This window comes from Colossoma macropomum, unplaced genomic scaffold, assembly GCF_904425465.1.
Source record: "Colossoma macropomum unplaced genomic scaffold, Colossoma_macropomum, whole genome shotgun sequence".
Classification (NCBI taxonomy): domain Eukaryota; kingdom Metazoa; phylum Chordata; class Actinopteri; order Characiformes; family Serrasalmidae; genus Colossoma; species Colossoma macropomum.
The window spans coordinates 4,638,729-4,654,703 of NW_023494802.1; the positions used below are offsets into that span (position 1 = coordinate 4,638,729).

General features: G+C 38.3%; 1 protein-coding gene across 1 annotated transcript in view; it reads left to right on the top strand.

Annotated features, from left to right (window-relative positions):
- Positions 1–15,975, top strand: part of LOC118822534 (protein kinase C and casein kinase substrate in neurons protein 1-like) — a 73,393-nt gene that overhangs the window by 8,498 nt on the left and 48,920 nt on the right. Inside the window, exon 2 of the mRNA XM_036591633.1 lies at positions 5,230–5,325. The gene's annotated coding sequence lies outside the window, so the exon portion shown is untranslated. The remainder of the gene's footprint in view (positions 1–5,229; positions 5,326–15,975) is intronic.

The window sequence follows — 15,975 nt, forward strand, 5'->3', positions numbered from 1 at the left end:
GTGTCGTCCTCACCCTCCTTCCATTTTCACAGGCTGCCACACACCTATACAGCCCTGTGAGAGAACCACCCAAACACCTCTCACACAGCTGATCTCAGACCAGTTACGCCCTACAGCTCATGCGCTTTGTAGAGCTGCATGATGTGGACAAAATACCATTATGAGATATTACGTATTGTGATTGTATTACTGTATTAGTGTGTATCAGTGAATCATTACATGTCCTGGAGATTGTAGACACCTTTTCATCCTTCATTTCTTCTGGAATCAAGATCATTAATAGGAGGTTTGTGGCTGTTTGCTGCAGTGTCTGCTCTTCTGATAAAGCTTTACACTAGGTGTTGGAACACTGCTGTGAGGATCTGATTGCGTTCAGCCACAAGAGCATCAGTGAGGTCAAGTACTGATGTTGAATGATTAGTTCTGGATGATAAACATAATTTGAACTCATCCCAGCAGTTATTTTAGTTGACTGCAATTATTTTTCACAGTAGTTTGCTGTTAGTTATTCACAGTTGGGTGAATTGAGTGTATGTTCATCACTTGGTTTAAGGCAAGTACATAAGAAAACATATTAATTGAGGCGTCTAATTTGCTCTTACCAAAACAATGAACTTCTGACTGGTACAGTAACACCTTTAGAGGGCGGTCATGAGTTATGTTTGTTTATATGTTATTTGTTATTTGTTTATACACTGATCAGGCATAACATTATGACCACCTCCTTGTTTTTACGCTCATTGTCCATTTTATCAGCTCCACTTACCATATAGGTGCACTTTGTAGTTCTACAATTACAGACTGTAGTCCATCTGTTTCTCTGCATACTTTGTTAGCCCCCTTTTACCCTGTTCTTCAGTGGTCAGGACTGCCATGGACCCTCACAGAGCAGGTACTATTTGGGTGATGGATCATTCTTAGCACTGCAGTAACACTAATGTGGTGGTGGTGTGTTAGTGTGTGTTGTGCAGGTACGAGTGGATCAGACACAGAGCAGAATGTCACCCAATCATAAGCTGTTTTAAACTTCAGAATACAAGACAACATGAACACTGAATCGTATCTGTAAGTAGAGAACCACAATACAAATCTGAGGAGCACTGGTGGGAGCGGCAAAACCCCACCAGTGTTTAAAAGAAACCAGACTACATGCAGTTAAGCTCTAACAGAAACAGCTTGTGGTTTTCAGGGTCATAGACTCATCAAATGCTGATGTAATTTCTGAATGTGCTTCAAGCATTTACAGTAAAACCTCTCTACAAATGAAATAGTCTGGATTGCATGGAGTGAATAAAACATTGCAGCATAAAAATTGTGTTGGAATTTACACTATTTCTCATATCACAGTGTGCTTATAAAAATACACTGTTAAGGAAGAGCTCTTCAAGTCTGATATAGTCTGTAGAAATAAAATATTGATTTTTTTTTCCTGTGGCATTTTGAGTGTTTATTGCCCAGAAAATTCAGTCAAGGCCAGCTTATTAATGTCTGGCGGCAGCTAAATGTATTTGTATGTGTATGTTTGGGTGAGTACCTTATATAATGGACAAAATACTAATGTAACTATGAGAAGGAGCTAATGTTTGTGTGTGTGCAGGTGGTTCTCAAAGTGACTGTGAAACACTCTGTTTTATGTACCTACAGCTCAGCTATGCAAATATGGGCAGTAAATTTGTGCTTGTAAATTACAGAGCTGAGTGATAATGTGCTTGTGTGGGTGTGTATCTTCTACATGGTACATAGTGAGAATGTGAAGGAGAGAAAGGAAAAATTAAAAATGGCTGTAGATTGGTTTAGATGTTAGGTGAGTTTTTTCATTAGTTTTCAATAACCAAGCAAATTTGTGAAACTGACCATTAAATACTATTATTAATACATACTTACCAGCTAACCCATATGGGGCACATTACGGTTATGTATACAATACAGTGCAAAAGTCAGAGATCACCCTTGATTTATTTCCAGTCAGAAGGGACATTAAGAAACAACAAAATTAGACTCACAAGTCCAAGAAACCTCACTCCGCATCTCAGGTGTCTCCTTTTGTCAGTGAGGGCTTCTTGACAGCTACACGTTCTTTCAGACCCATAGTGCTGAGTTATCTTCTTATAGTGGAAGGATGGATAGAAATAACTGTTTGTTCCTTTATCTATTCTGGATGCACATGAGAAAAAAATGTGTGAGGCAGCTAAGATTAGTTGGGTAGTTTTAAGAGTCAGCATTAATGTCTCTTTAAAGAGAAGCATAATGTTGGTGACTCTTTTGGGAGGCTGTAAGTTGTTGGTTTTATGATTGGAAGGAGGGAATAGTTAAAGTGGAAGTAGGTCCACAAAAGTCTAGTTCATTAAATGTAAAAAAAACTACAGAAAGTTTTAGAATCTTGAAAAATTGAAAATTTATGATAGTTGAAATGCAATAGAAATTTTTGAAATCTGCACTATTTGTATGTCACTATTCAAAATGAAGCAAAATTGACCATGTTAAAGCTATTTTACAGTTTTTTTAGACTTATTTCTTCAATTGAAACAGTTGTGTGCTGATGACTCTCACGTGAATTTGATCTACTCATCAGAGGCTTTTGCCCAAACCTATGGTGTCCATGACAGCTTGCAAAAGGAGGACACACCAAACACTGAGAAATTCTGAAGATGTAGATGTTGGTTCCATCTTTAGAACACATTTCACATTTAGGACATCATCATCATCATCATCATCTGTTTGCATTGCCAACCTTCCCCAGACTGTGCTGCATCTGAAAGCACAGTCCTAACAGTGAGATCCATGCGTGAGGTACCAAAGCCCTGTTTCTCTGTTCACCTCACCCTGCACAGCTGCTGTGTCTCCTCAGACAAAACAATGACTCTGTCTGTGTGTTAGAGGTGAACGGAGCGGACAGGTTGTCTCAGACTGCCACGTCTCCCCAGCTCAGACAGCATCCAAAGGACAGATCACGGAGAAAAGGAGAAAAAGTAGGACTGCATAGATAATCTGGTGAATGAATACTGTCTTGCATGCAAATCTACATATGCATCTAGTTAACCATGTAAAATCCCAGGCTTATTACATGCTAAGACTTATTACTCCATAACTACAGGGTTTTCAGTGCAAACTCGTTGGCTGTTCTTAGGTTAATATCTGTGCAGCGTTTTAGTAAAATTAAGTTGAATATTTTGCAAGTATATACTCTTATCTGCCCTTACTTAGAAACTCTTCGGTCGTAGCTCCACCTTGCTGATGCACGACGACAGCCTTAGATCTGACTGATAAGGGGAGCTACAGTAGTCTCTTGAGTGAACTTCCTAGGAAAACTAGATCATTATTAGGATTACTAGGAAAACTCCATTCTGTTTGTGTATCTTGAAGGTGGAAGATTTTTGAAAAACTACAACTGAACAGCTCATCAGCTGAAAAGCTAAAGGCCAAATTTAGCAAGTTAGCTACTTGGCTATCTATATAAATTACATTAGTTTAACTTCTTTTCTCTGACTGAAAGGGTAAAACCTTATCTCCTCTGTTTATTTTGTGCTGAATAAAGATAGAATTATTTGTCCAACAACCATTGAGTTACAATAATGCTGGCTTAGTTGTGTTCATTAGCCTATAGCTCAGTAGCTAGGCTAAGCAGTGAGGATTGGTTGACACCACAGGAATTCCCAATGGTTGTGTGATGTGTGTGTGTGCAGTACTGAATACTGCATAATATGACATATAACATATTAAACTCTAGTTTTAGTGCAGAATGCCACCTTAATTACGTCAAGCAGGACGTGCCTCTATACACAGGACAATAAACAAACAGTTGAGAGGTGAATAAATACATTCTAACCTGAAAGGCCCAGAAAAGAAACTGTACCTGTAATAAAGAGATTCTAACTTGGAGGATGCAGTTGCTTATTTGTAACATCTACAGTTTGCTGTATTTCAGTAACCAATGCATTTAACCACTGGATTTTTTTTTATTCAAATCTTACATCCTTAAATGAAGCAATTAAGAGTAATTCTGTTCTGTTTCTACTGTTACTATGCCACTTATCTCTGGTTAGATTCCAAGCTTTTTGAAGTGTGTTTGGACAGGAAACCTCCTCGGACCACTGGCCACTGTATGACTCATCATTATTTTGGATGAGAAATTAGCATAATTAGCTCAGTATATGAAGTCTGACCCTTTAATGTTCCAGTGAAGAGAATCTTCAAGCCTTCACAAATGAAATAGCAAGCTGACTCATTTCCTGTTAATCCGACTAAAATGGTTTGGGTCCCCTGAACAAGATGAAAGATGTTAAGTTTTAAACAGATGGTGAGTGAAGCTTGGAGCTTACTGAGAATAAAATACACAGGTGAGGTGCTGGGTATTTACAGTAATTAATAACATAATATAATAAAGCACTAATAAAATACCGTTTGTTTACAGTAATTATACTGTATTCTTATTTGCAGTACAAAACTACATATTGACAGCCATTTATTAGTGTAATCAACAGTATCATCTTTTGAATATTTTAAATCTGTAGTGAAATGAAATCAAATACATTTCAAAGAATTTAGTCAACAATTTTTCACAAAAGAGTCACCTGTTTAATTGTTTTTCAACCTGTTCTTTCTAAGGCTAATATGCTCCTAAGAGCCTCCTCTAATAATACTCCCTGTTAGGTTTAAAGATTTACGGAAACTGCAATATAAAGTAAAAACATGTTACATACTATTTTACAAGCTTTGGAAGTCAGTGTTTTAGGTAGAGCTATATAGTATTAAATGTAAATGTGGAAATGTGAATGTAAACCACCCTTAGCTTGGCGCTAATATGCAAATCCCATAGACAACATGTCTAGCTGGGATTAGCATTATCGTAGCAGTGATGATCAGATACAGAGAAAAAAGGATACTTAAAAAGTGAAACTTTCTACGTTACATTACACTATATAAAGTTTATGAATTCACTGCTTTATTTTACATTGGTACAGGTTGTGTGAGGTAAGCTAGCATGCTATTAGACAGCTAACAACAGCCAGGCTAGCTAAGTTTACCACTGGTTAATTATAAACTTGTTGCAGTTATCTTGGTTTACAGATATTAATTAAGCTCAGATAGCTCTTTTGAACATTTAAATAATGGAAAAACCGAAAAAATGAAACTGCAGTGAAGACGAAGGTCCTTCGCTTCATCATCTGACCAAGTTGATAAAAGCCGAAGTCAGTGCCAACTGTTTTTCTGTTTTCTTCATTCTGCCAGGTAATCTCCTGTAGAACTGACTGACAGAACGGCAGCTTTCTCTCTCTCTCGCTCTGCTGGGTGTATGGAAAGCTGGTGAGTCCTCAGGTGGAGAAGGTAGGATAGCTTCCTCTGTTTACATCATCCTTTACTCTCTCTCTTCATCTCAGAAGCTTTACTGAGCTCCTGGGGTGACTGAGGGATTTCCTTACCACTGAGAGGAAATGTGTATTTCACTCCCAGACAGTGGAGTAAATCTTTAATGAAGATCTTGCTCTGTTGAGAAATGCTGTGTTGTCTGCTGGGTAATAATGGAGATATTGTTCCTCAAGGCTTGATTCCCGTGATATGAAGAAGTTTTGGACTGGTACTGGTAAAATCCATCTTGTCAGATTCGGTAAAGAACCTTTACATTATGTGGAGGGGTCTTGAAAATTTAAAAAGCTTTGTCACACTTGCACTCAGTGACGTTGCTATATTTGTGGGCCTACTTCTATCTTTGGCCCACTCAAAATGACTGCTTAGATTTACTTTCACTGAGGTTTGTGTGATATGACAAAATATATCAAATTACTTATAGACATTTTCACAACACACACACGCACACGCACACACACACATTATATATATTTATATATATCGCTGCTGGAAGAAAACCACATCTCCATTTTTTTCATTTTTCAGTTTTTGACATAATTTGGAAATGGCTGTGGCCCTTTACATTGTGCATAAATTCCATGATGAATGGACCAAAAAAGTGGCCCAAAATTTGGACAAAAAGTCTGGTTCGATTGACTTCCATTAAAGGTAAAGTAGGTTTCTCCGTCTCCTGTAAAGTTACTATTTTGGAGATACAAGGTTTTCTTCCAACAACAGTGACATACATGTATATATATATATATATATATATATGTATATATCAACTACGTATACCAGTATATATGGTATACGTCTAAATTTCTACAAGTCTGAAGTTGGCTTTTTATTCGGCAGCTTTTCGTCTGAATTTTACATTGGACCTTAAGTGGAGCAGCAGTTATATTGTAGCACTGGTATAAAATATTAGGCCCTGAAACCATGTCTTTGTTCTGACGTGGCTGACCAGGTTAGCTTCTCAGGCAGTACGAGAGGCAGTCACTTTGGTGTCCATGTCAGGCTAAGGCTAACCCCACAACATTCTTTTATATGTTCGCTGCCTCAAAAACATGGTGGACTAGTTCACATGCAGTGAACTAGAGGCCAGGAGGTGATTGAAGGTCTGTTGCATTTCCATTATTATTTATCATGCTATCTGCACTTATTTATGGCAAACCACTATAACGGTTATGACAAAACATCCACCTGCAGAAGAGTTTTAGCATGAACTGAATGAACCAGTACTGGATGAACCGGTATGCCACCCACTGTGATGTGAACTACTGAGGAAAATGGAATTTTGTTTACTCAATCTCTAAGGCTCTGAAGACTAGTTTTAGAACCACTGCTTTAGGCAACCAAAAATGTCCCTTTCATAGTATCACTCTGAATAACTCCTTTGGCATTTTATTTTTTAAGAAAGTAGAGGAAAATGGTTGGTATGTGTTTGAAACGCACTGAATGAGGTCTGAACACATTCTAGGAGAAGAAACTATGTTTCCAGGCAATATCACAACTGTCAAGGATAATGTTTCTCCAGCTGTAGTTCTGAGCTAAGAAGTGCTTCTGTGTGTCTTAATGGTTGCTAGTCACCCATTAACTCAAGTATATAATTATTCCGCTCCTAATTAGATGGAAAAGAACAATTGCATTATAATTAAATTACATTTACAGCAGATTATTACAGCAAAACCTGGATGTTGAACATATTTGTTCTTTAATCATTTATTTCAAGTGTCTTTTATTGGGGAGTCAATATGTATAAAATAAATGTAAACTATACAAAAATATGCCAGGTTACATTTTCTAAAGCCTTGCCCATTAACACCCCCACCACCTGTCACTGCTGCCATAACTGTGTAGGGGTATTCTGAGGTGGTGGAGATCTGTCCTGGGGAGCTACAGCAATGAAGTTGAAGAGAGATTTCCATATTCAATTTGAGGATTGCTCTTTTTCAAAATAATGTATGTTGTTTCGCACAACAGCGGTTGAAGTGTTCTGAATTATACGTGTGGGTGGTTTTGCATTCTTTGAATGGTCAGAAATGTGGCAGAGATACGAGTTACTTTCATATTTGGCTCCATTAAACAACATATTTTTATTTGAACTTTTATTAGCCTATCATAGTAAAAAAACAAAACACTTACTGAAAAAAGACATTTAATGCCTACATATATGGCAATAAAAGTAATATATATAAACCTTACTTGATCTCTAATTCTTTATGATTGATTGGTTTAAATAGGTGTCAGTTTGAATTCAACCAATCAGGACGCCGATGTCTGGCCCAATTTATGAAAAATACTTTCCCCAGTCAATGTGACAAAATCAAAACCTGCCATTATTAGCAGCTGCTGGATCTGAGTTTGTGTTTCAAGAGTCAAATGTTGAACAGGCAGACTTAATAGTCTCAGATAAACACTCAAGCGCCTTTTAGTTTCAGTCCAGGACTAGTTCCCTTCATTAATATTTAGAAATCTACAACCGTAGACAGTAAGGCAAAAAGGGCAAACTCTGATCTAAAAACTAAAAAAAAGAAGAAAAAGAAAAAAGGTCTTGCCCCTTAAAGGCAGAACTATACGTCTACCCGTGTGTATCTGTGAACATGTGCAAACATTCATATATTTGTCTGCCAACATACTTTTTCATGTGAATTAAACGTGCATCCAAACCAGACTGTACATAAAACAAAGGAGAAAGTATCGCTCTCTCTCCAAGAATTAAAGGGGAATTCTACCAATTTTTCAGATTTTCTGCATAATTCATTCTTTAACATGTAAACAGAATCAGTTAGAGTGGTTTAATGTGACATGGTTAATTGTAGAGAAACGTATTGACTCAGATTTCGTTAAAGTAGTGGTGATAAAAACTTGATCCATGAAAAAATATTGCTTTCTTGGTACCAAAACAGTCTACGTGGCAAATCGTGGAAATATCTGGCTGATTGCTGTGGAACAGATGAGGATACTATGGGAACATGCGACGGTGGCGTAATGTTTGTTCTATGTTTGTTCTACTTAAACCTGTTTACCTACCTACCTTACCCTGTGTCAGGTGCTCCTTCACCATCATTGCAGAACAGAGCACAAAAAAATTGTGGTGTAATGATTTCACAGAATTTTCAAACAGCGTGTTGTGACAGTGAGCTGGCCCTCTAGAGTAATGAGAGGGGTCTGTTTGAGTTCCAGAGATGAGTGTTTGCAGAGGCAAGTCTCAGTGTGCACCTAGCTCTGTAAGGCCCTTCCCTAGAGCCAAACCAGTGAACAGTCTGTGTGCCTCTGTGCGTTTGTGAGCATCGGCCTACGTATGTTTAATTAATTAGCGACTTGATTATGGATTTTTTATATGTGCCTAGAATGTATTGAAGATGTACAGTATTGTACAAAAATCAGAGACCACCTTTCATTTCTTAAATTATCAGTAAAAAAAAGGACTTTAAGTGCAAGCTATTCATTTTTCACTTTCTGTTTTTCAGAGAAATTTGCAGGGATAATTTTCACACCTCCAAAGTTCAGCCTTAGAAGTTGGTTCCACTTTCTGCTTCTCACAATCCAGGAAATTTCAGACACATTCAGTGATGTTGAGGTCTGGATTCTGGGGTGGTCAGTACATTGTTCTATCTTCTTTTCTCAGTGAGGCTTCTTGAGAGCTATGCATCTTTTCAGACTAATAGCGCTGAGTTGTCTTCTCACATTGGAAGGATGGACAGAAACACACAACTTACACAACTCCTTTCTCTCAAAGATGAAAGCTTTAAGTGCTGTTTATCTGTTGGAAACCGTTGTGGTGGTCTACCAGCTCTTGCACAGTTGTTAGGAGTGTGATTTTCTCTGTACATTCCAAAACATTTTAACTCCGGTTTTGGAAACTCTTGTTTTTTTCACTTGTTTTCCTTTGACTTTCCCCTTTTTTAAACAACTGGATTATTTTATGTCTGATCTTCTCAGAATAATTTGTACTTAATGGTCGTTTGGCTGGAATAAATGAAGGGTGGTCTCTTTTACTACAGTAAATGTCTCCAGCTGTATCAAAGCTCTACTGTATGTGTAAAACCAAACACAACATCACAGCTGCTGTAAAACTGGGTCAGCTATTACTGTTTCTATTAGTAACCTATATATATTGACCAGTCAGTGCTGGTATTGACTCAAACTCCTATGTTCAAAATCCAGGCCAATCTGCAGTCTACATACTGAGTTTGACCTTACTCCCTGACCAAGAACACACAGACTAATTGGCCTACTCACATAAGAGACATGTATAAAAGAAGGCATTAGCAGCACATGGCTTTGATTTAGCCTGTGAGCCAATGTGCATCTGCAGCCATGCTCTCCCTGACAGATTACTACACATGAATGAGTTTCAAAAAAGCGTCAGAGCATGAACGTTGTAAAGTGGTAGAGCAAGTGTTGCATCGAACTCGAAGAACATGATCTAGACAATACAATGCTTTGGGGAAACCAAGGCCAGGAATGGCTAGAACAAGTTCCATTTATATTAAGTAAACTATGCACATGTAATTATGTTTTATGAACCTCATGATTCTTATTTTTGTTTAAAGTATTGTTACAGGTTTTAAATGAGAGTTCAGTTGCTATTGTCTCTATAAAGCTTTCTGTTTAGGTTAACTGACATAGCTGCCGCTAGATATATTGATGGACGAGGTAGAAAGCTAAGGGGACCTTTCTACCTTATGTACAACCCTAATTCCAAAAGAGTTGGGCGCTGTGTAAAATGTAAATAAATGTAAATAAAAACAGAATGCAATGATTTGCAAATCTCATAGACCCATATTTTATTCACAATAGAACATAGAGCACATATCAGATGTTGAAAGTGAGACATTTTACCATTTCATGAAAAACATTAACTCATTTAGAACTTGATGGCAGGAATACATCTCAAAAAAGTTGGGACAGGGCCGTGTCTACCATTGTGTAGCATCCCCTCTTCTTTTAACAACAGTCTAAACGTCTGAGAAGTGAGGAGACTAATTGCTGGAGTTTTGGGAGAGGAATGTTGTCCCGTTTTTATCTGATGTAGGATTCTAGCTGCTTGAGTGTCCTGTGTCTTCTTTGCCGGATTTTTGTTTTCTTGATGCGCCAAATGTTTTCTATTGGTGAAAGGTCTGGACTGCAGGAAGGCCAGTTCAGCACCTGGACTCTTCATCTGCGAAGCTATGCTGTTGTGATGGATGCAGTATGTGGCTTAGCTTTGTCTTGCGAGAATATGCAAGGCCTTCCCTAAAAAAGATGTTGTTTAGATTGGAGCATATGTTGTTCTAAAACCTCTATATACTGTTCAGCACTAATAGTGCCTTTCCAGATGTGTAAGCTGCTGGAACGCAAAAACCCAATGAACACCATAGGCACTAATGCAACCCCATACCATCAGAGATGCAGGCTTTTGAACTGTGTGCTGATAACAAGCTAAGTTGTCCCACTCCTCTTGAGGATGCGGAGTCCATGGTGTCCAAAAATAATTTCAAATTTTGATTCATCTGACGACAGAACAGTTTTTTTTTGCCTCAGTCCATTTTAAATGAGCTTTGTCCCAAAGAAGAAGGCGGCCTCTCTGGATCTTGTTGACATCTGGCTTCTTCTTTGTATGATACAGCTTTAACTTGTATTTGTTAATTGTATGGCAAACTGTGTTCACAGACGGTGATTTCTGGAAGTGTTCCTGAGCCCATGCAGTGATTTCCAGTACAGAATCATGCCTGTTTTCATTGCAGTGCTGCCTGAGGGCATCCAATACTGACCGTCGGCCTTGTCCCTTGTGTACAGGGATTTATCCAGGTTCTCTAAATCTTTTGATGATATTATGTACTGTAGATGGTGGGATATCCAAGGTCTTCGCAATTTTACCTTGAGGAACGTTTTTCTGAAATTGTTCCACAATTTTTAGATGCAGTTTTTTATAGTATTGGTGAACCCGTCTGGCAATCTTTGCTTTGAGAGACTCTGCCTTTCTAAAATACTATTTTTATACCCAGTCATGTTAGTTGTAAATTGCTCCTCCAGCTGTCTTTTATTTGTACAACTTACTTTTCCAGCCTTTTGTTGCCCCGTCCCAACTTTTTTGAGATGTGTTACTGCTATCAAGTTCTAAACGAGTTGAATGTTTTTCATGAAACGGTAAAATGTCTCACTTTCAACATCTGTTCTGTGTTCTATTGTGGATAAAATATGGGTCTATGAGATTTGCAAATCATTGCATTCTGTTTTCATTTACATTTATTTACATTTTACACAACGCCCAACTCTTTTGGAATTGGGTTTGTACATTTATTTACATTTTACCCAGCATCCCAAGTTTTTTGGGAAGCCCTAAGAAAGACGGGTTGTGAGTGAACCCACAACATCACCACAAACATTTTTTTTTCCAGACACAAGGTAACCCATTATTTAAAAGCAGGGGTGCAGTTGTGGGACTTGAATCCTACTACCAGGTGATAGGTAGGTTATCTGATTTGTATAGGCATACAATTTACTTGAATGTAGGCTACATGCGATCTACAAATAGTGCATATTTTTTGCACTACTGCATCACATTTTCAGCCATCCATACATATGGCATATGTTCATAGCAGCCATCTCTTTCTGTCCAGAGGTGTGTGTTTAGGGTCTGGCTATTGGGCTATAGCCACTGCCTTTTTTCTGTAGCCAGGGGTCTCTTTTTACTGCCAAAATATTTAATATGAATATAAATTTTGGGCTCATACAACCAATGAATCTTTTGTGTAAATATGTCCCTGCCTCATCCCTGCCTAAGCCACTAGACATAGAGACTTTTGAGACTTTTTACTTAGCGACAAGTATTGCAAGGGGAAAGCAAGAAATATAGACCTTTTATAGGACTATTGTAATTTATTCTCATGTAAGCTGACCATTTTCTTTATTGAATGTTCCATAGTTTACAATAGCTTCAAACACTATGGTAGCTACAGTATGATTTTATATATTTTATAATTTTTTTTGGCATTTGTTTTCTTTCTGTCATTTAAACCATATATTTCATAGTCATGTATAGGTTATTGCAGTTAAAATAGCAGAAAAACACGCTTTTTACTTCAAAATATGGCGCTCATTCTTTATATATGACTGTGAGGATGAGCACTTCTGTAGTGCTTGGAATTCTATATAATTGATTTAAAAAACAATATTGGTAAATTGATGGCTCAAGAAGGCATAACGTATTGTTTTATTTTAAAATATAAATAAATTGCAACCCTAACTTGTCTTTTAAGTGTAATGTATCTGTAAACACTAGGGCCCCTATTCAAGCTAAGGGCTGGTAAGCAAACTAAGGGTCAGTCTAGCTACAGGCTGGTTAGCACACTAAGGACCAGCTATACTGCTATGGCCCACGTAGCAAGCTACGGGCTAGTTGGTGTAGCTGTCTGTGTTTTAGGTGATAGTACGAGTGGTCATTTATGCTTGAGGTCCATTAAGACTCCATCAGCTCCATCATACCATGGTTAATTGTAGGTGCCAAGATAGGAGAAAATGCCAACATCCACATCTTACTGTAAAAGATACAAAGGTTTAAGTTTTCTACTTAACCCCTTAAACTGCAGTTTAGTATTCTCAAAAGACAGATTCATGTCAGGTGTTTTTTAATGCCCCAAACCTGAAGCGGTGAAACTGCTCTGAAGCACTGGCTCAGCGTATAGAGCTGGGCTAGGGGGTGTTTCTGTAATGTTGTTTGGTGTCTGAGTCATAAGTGAGATTTGCACTTCAGAGACAGGCAGCACTGAGCCTTGGCCTAAGCTACATGCACATTACTCACGGTCCATCTCTCTCTATCTCTCTCTTTCTAGCTCTCTGACAGGAAACAAAGTTGAATGTATTAATATTCCAGGTATTCCACAGAAAACAGAAAATCGCCTCCAAAAATAAATAAACACATAAATAAAAATAAAGATTAGAAAGCAGTTAGACATGATAATGGTCAAACGCTATCCATACTATTTTCTTTTCATTTGAAGAGCCTCCATTTGTATTCTGCACGTGATTCTCCACTAAACGGAGAAGGGAGAGAGGGAGAGAGAGAAAGAGAGAAAGGTGGTCTCTGAAAAGCTAGGCTTGTGGATTTATTAACACAGCAACCAACCCTCCCCCCACCTTTTCTTGAACACTGAGAGAGAAAGAGAGAGAGAGAGAGAGAGAGATGGAGCAGTAAGGATGATAGAGAAAGATGGAAAAAGAGAGAGCTAAAAGACCAAAATACTGCAGTGGGTGTAGGAATAAATGAAGTGACCATTTACTGTTACAGCGTGTGAGCAGATTAGCTGACTCTCTCTCTCATTCTCTCTCTGTCTCTCTGTCCCTGTCACTAGGAGGGATGAGGTTACATAAGCACTGCACTGCCCTGAGCGCAGCGTTACTCAGCGCTTGTGTCTGCTGGCTGAATGTACAGATGTTCACACGCATCTTATTCCCATCATCTGCATGCATTTGGCTTTAGAGTGGGATGGTTACTGATTTTAGTTGTATAGCGCAGCACAAAAACCCAATGATAATCATACTGTTTTAGTAGCACACTAGCTAAGGCAGTTTGCAACCTAAGGTCCAGTTAGTAAGAGAAGGCCAGTTTAGCATGTTGTGACAAGGTTAGCAAGTTAAGGTGTGCTGTTAGCAGGTTAACAAGTTAGCACTAGCTTAGCAAGTTGGCCAGGACAGCAAGGCATGGCCACATTACCAGTTAAGGCCAGGTTAGCATGTTAGGGCTATAGCAAGTTTAGGCCAGGCTAGTAAATTAAGGCTCATAGCAAGTTAAGGCCAGGTTAGCATGCCAAGGCCTGTAGAAAGACAAGGCCATGTTAGCATGTTAAGGCCAGTAGCAAGTTAAGGCCAGATTATCACGTTAATGTCAGGTTAGCATGTTAAGGCCTGTAGAAAGTCAAGGCCTGGTTAGTAAATTAAGGCCAGGTTAGAAAGTTAAGGCCAGTAAAAGTAAAGTCCAGGTTAGCATGTTAAGGTCAGATTAGCAAGTTAAGGCCAAGTTAGCAGGCTAGTAGCAAGATCAGCAAACTCTCTCTCTTCTTCTCTCTGTTTCTCTCTCACTCTCTGTCTCACTTGTTTTTTCTCTCTCGCTTTCTCTGTCTCAGTTTTCTATCTCGCTCACACTGTCTCTTTTTCTCTCTTTCCTTGTCTCCTTGTTTTTTTCTCTATCTGTCTCCCTTGTTTTTTTTTCTCTTGTTTTCTGTCTGTATTTCTCTCTTACCCTCTTTTTGTCTCTCTCTCCCTCTCGCTCTCTCTCTTTCTCTCTCTCTCTCTCTCTCTCTCTCTCTCTCTCTCTCTCAGAGTGTAGACAGTGGAGCAGGAACAGACCAGTTTTTGTGTGTATGTGTGTGTGTGTTTAAAAGAAAGTGAGCGAGTGCATGAGACGCGTGTGAGATGAAACACACACACATGTGCATGTGTGTGTGTGTGTGTATGTCTGTATGTTACTAGGGAGGTATTCCTTGTTGCTATGGTGACTGTGAATGGGTTTCGCTGCTGTGAGTAGATAGGAGAGCAGGATGTGACTGGAATGAGAGAGAAGAACATTATTGCTGTGTATTCATGGAACATATATACGTGCGTGTGTTTGTGTGTGTGTGTGTGTGTGTGTGTGTGTGTGTATATATATGTGTGTGTTTATGCCTGTGGCATTTTAGAATTCTCTCAGCACTGAATCTCATCTTTGTGTTTTATGGGCCTATTGGTTTAGGTTTTATAGTTATTGCCCATTGTGGTTTCACTCTGTTACTATTGTGTTATTCAAACACAGTTGACCTGTCCAGTTTTTTTAGGGTGGACAAGTTTTATAGAGCACTGGAAAAATGAGGGATAAAACAGAATTTGGAGTCTTAAATTACTCCGAAGTATTATGTACATGATCAAAGGCTCCCACAAATCAGTTTTCATAAGTTAGTACCAAGCATCAATATCTCGGTTTTGTCCTGTTTAAGCTGCAAACAGTTTTGTGACATACACAGAGAAATATCTGACATCCAATTTATTAGCCAACAGAGGTCTTGTCTTTCAGAGGGAATAGAAATGTATAATTGCGTGTCATCAGCATGGCTTTGAAAATTTTGTTTCCTAATCTAATTGGACCTCATTTACCAACCGTTCTTAAGAACAGATTTCCTCTTAAAACCCAGTTATGCAGTTTTCACAAAGATTCTGATGTTCACCTGTGTTTTCTTATTTGGGATTTGTTCTTAGATAAGGATAGAATCTACGCACACTCAAGAGCACAAAGGTGCGGACAATTCTGTGATTGAAGAAAACGTCATAAATCGTCAAAATTCTCAAGAACAAATTTAAGAATAAACGTAAGAAGATATTAGTGAATGAGGCCCCTTCTTCCTATCGAGAGAGTGAGAATGACAGCGATCCTAAAATTGAACCTTGTGGAACTCCAAAGGAAACATTACAGTTTTTAGATAAATGATTTCTCAATGCAACAAGAAACTGCTTCCTTGTCAAATTTGATTCAAACCATACTAAATCTATGCCTCGAGTGTCTACCCAGTTATGGTTATGTACTATGGATAGAACAGAAACATTTAAAAAAGTGATATTCTTGATGATGCTGTAGACCTCATTATTAGGATTGATCAGATGTAGTGGTTTTGT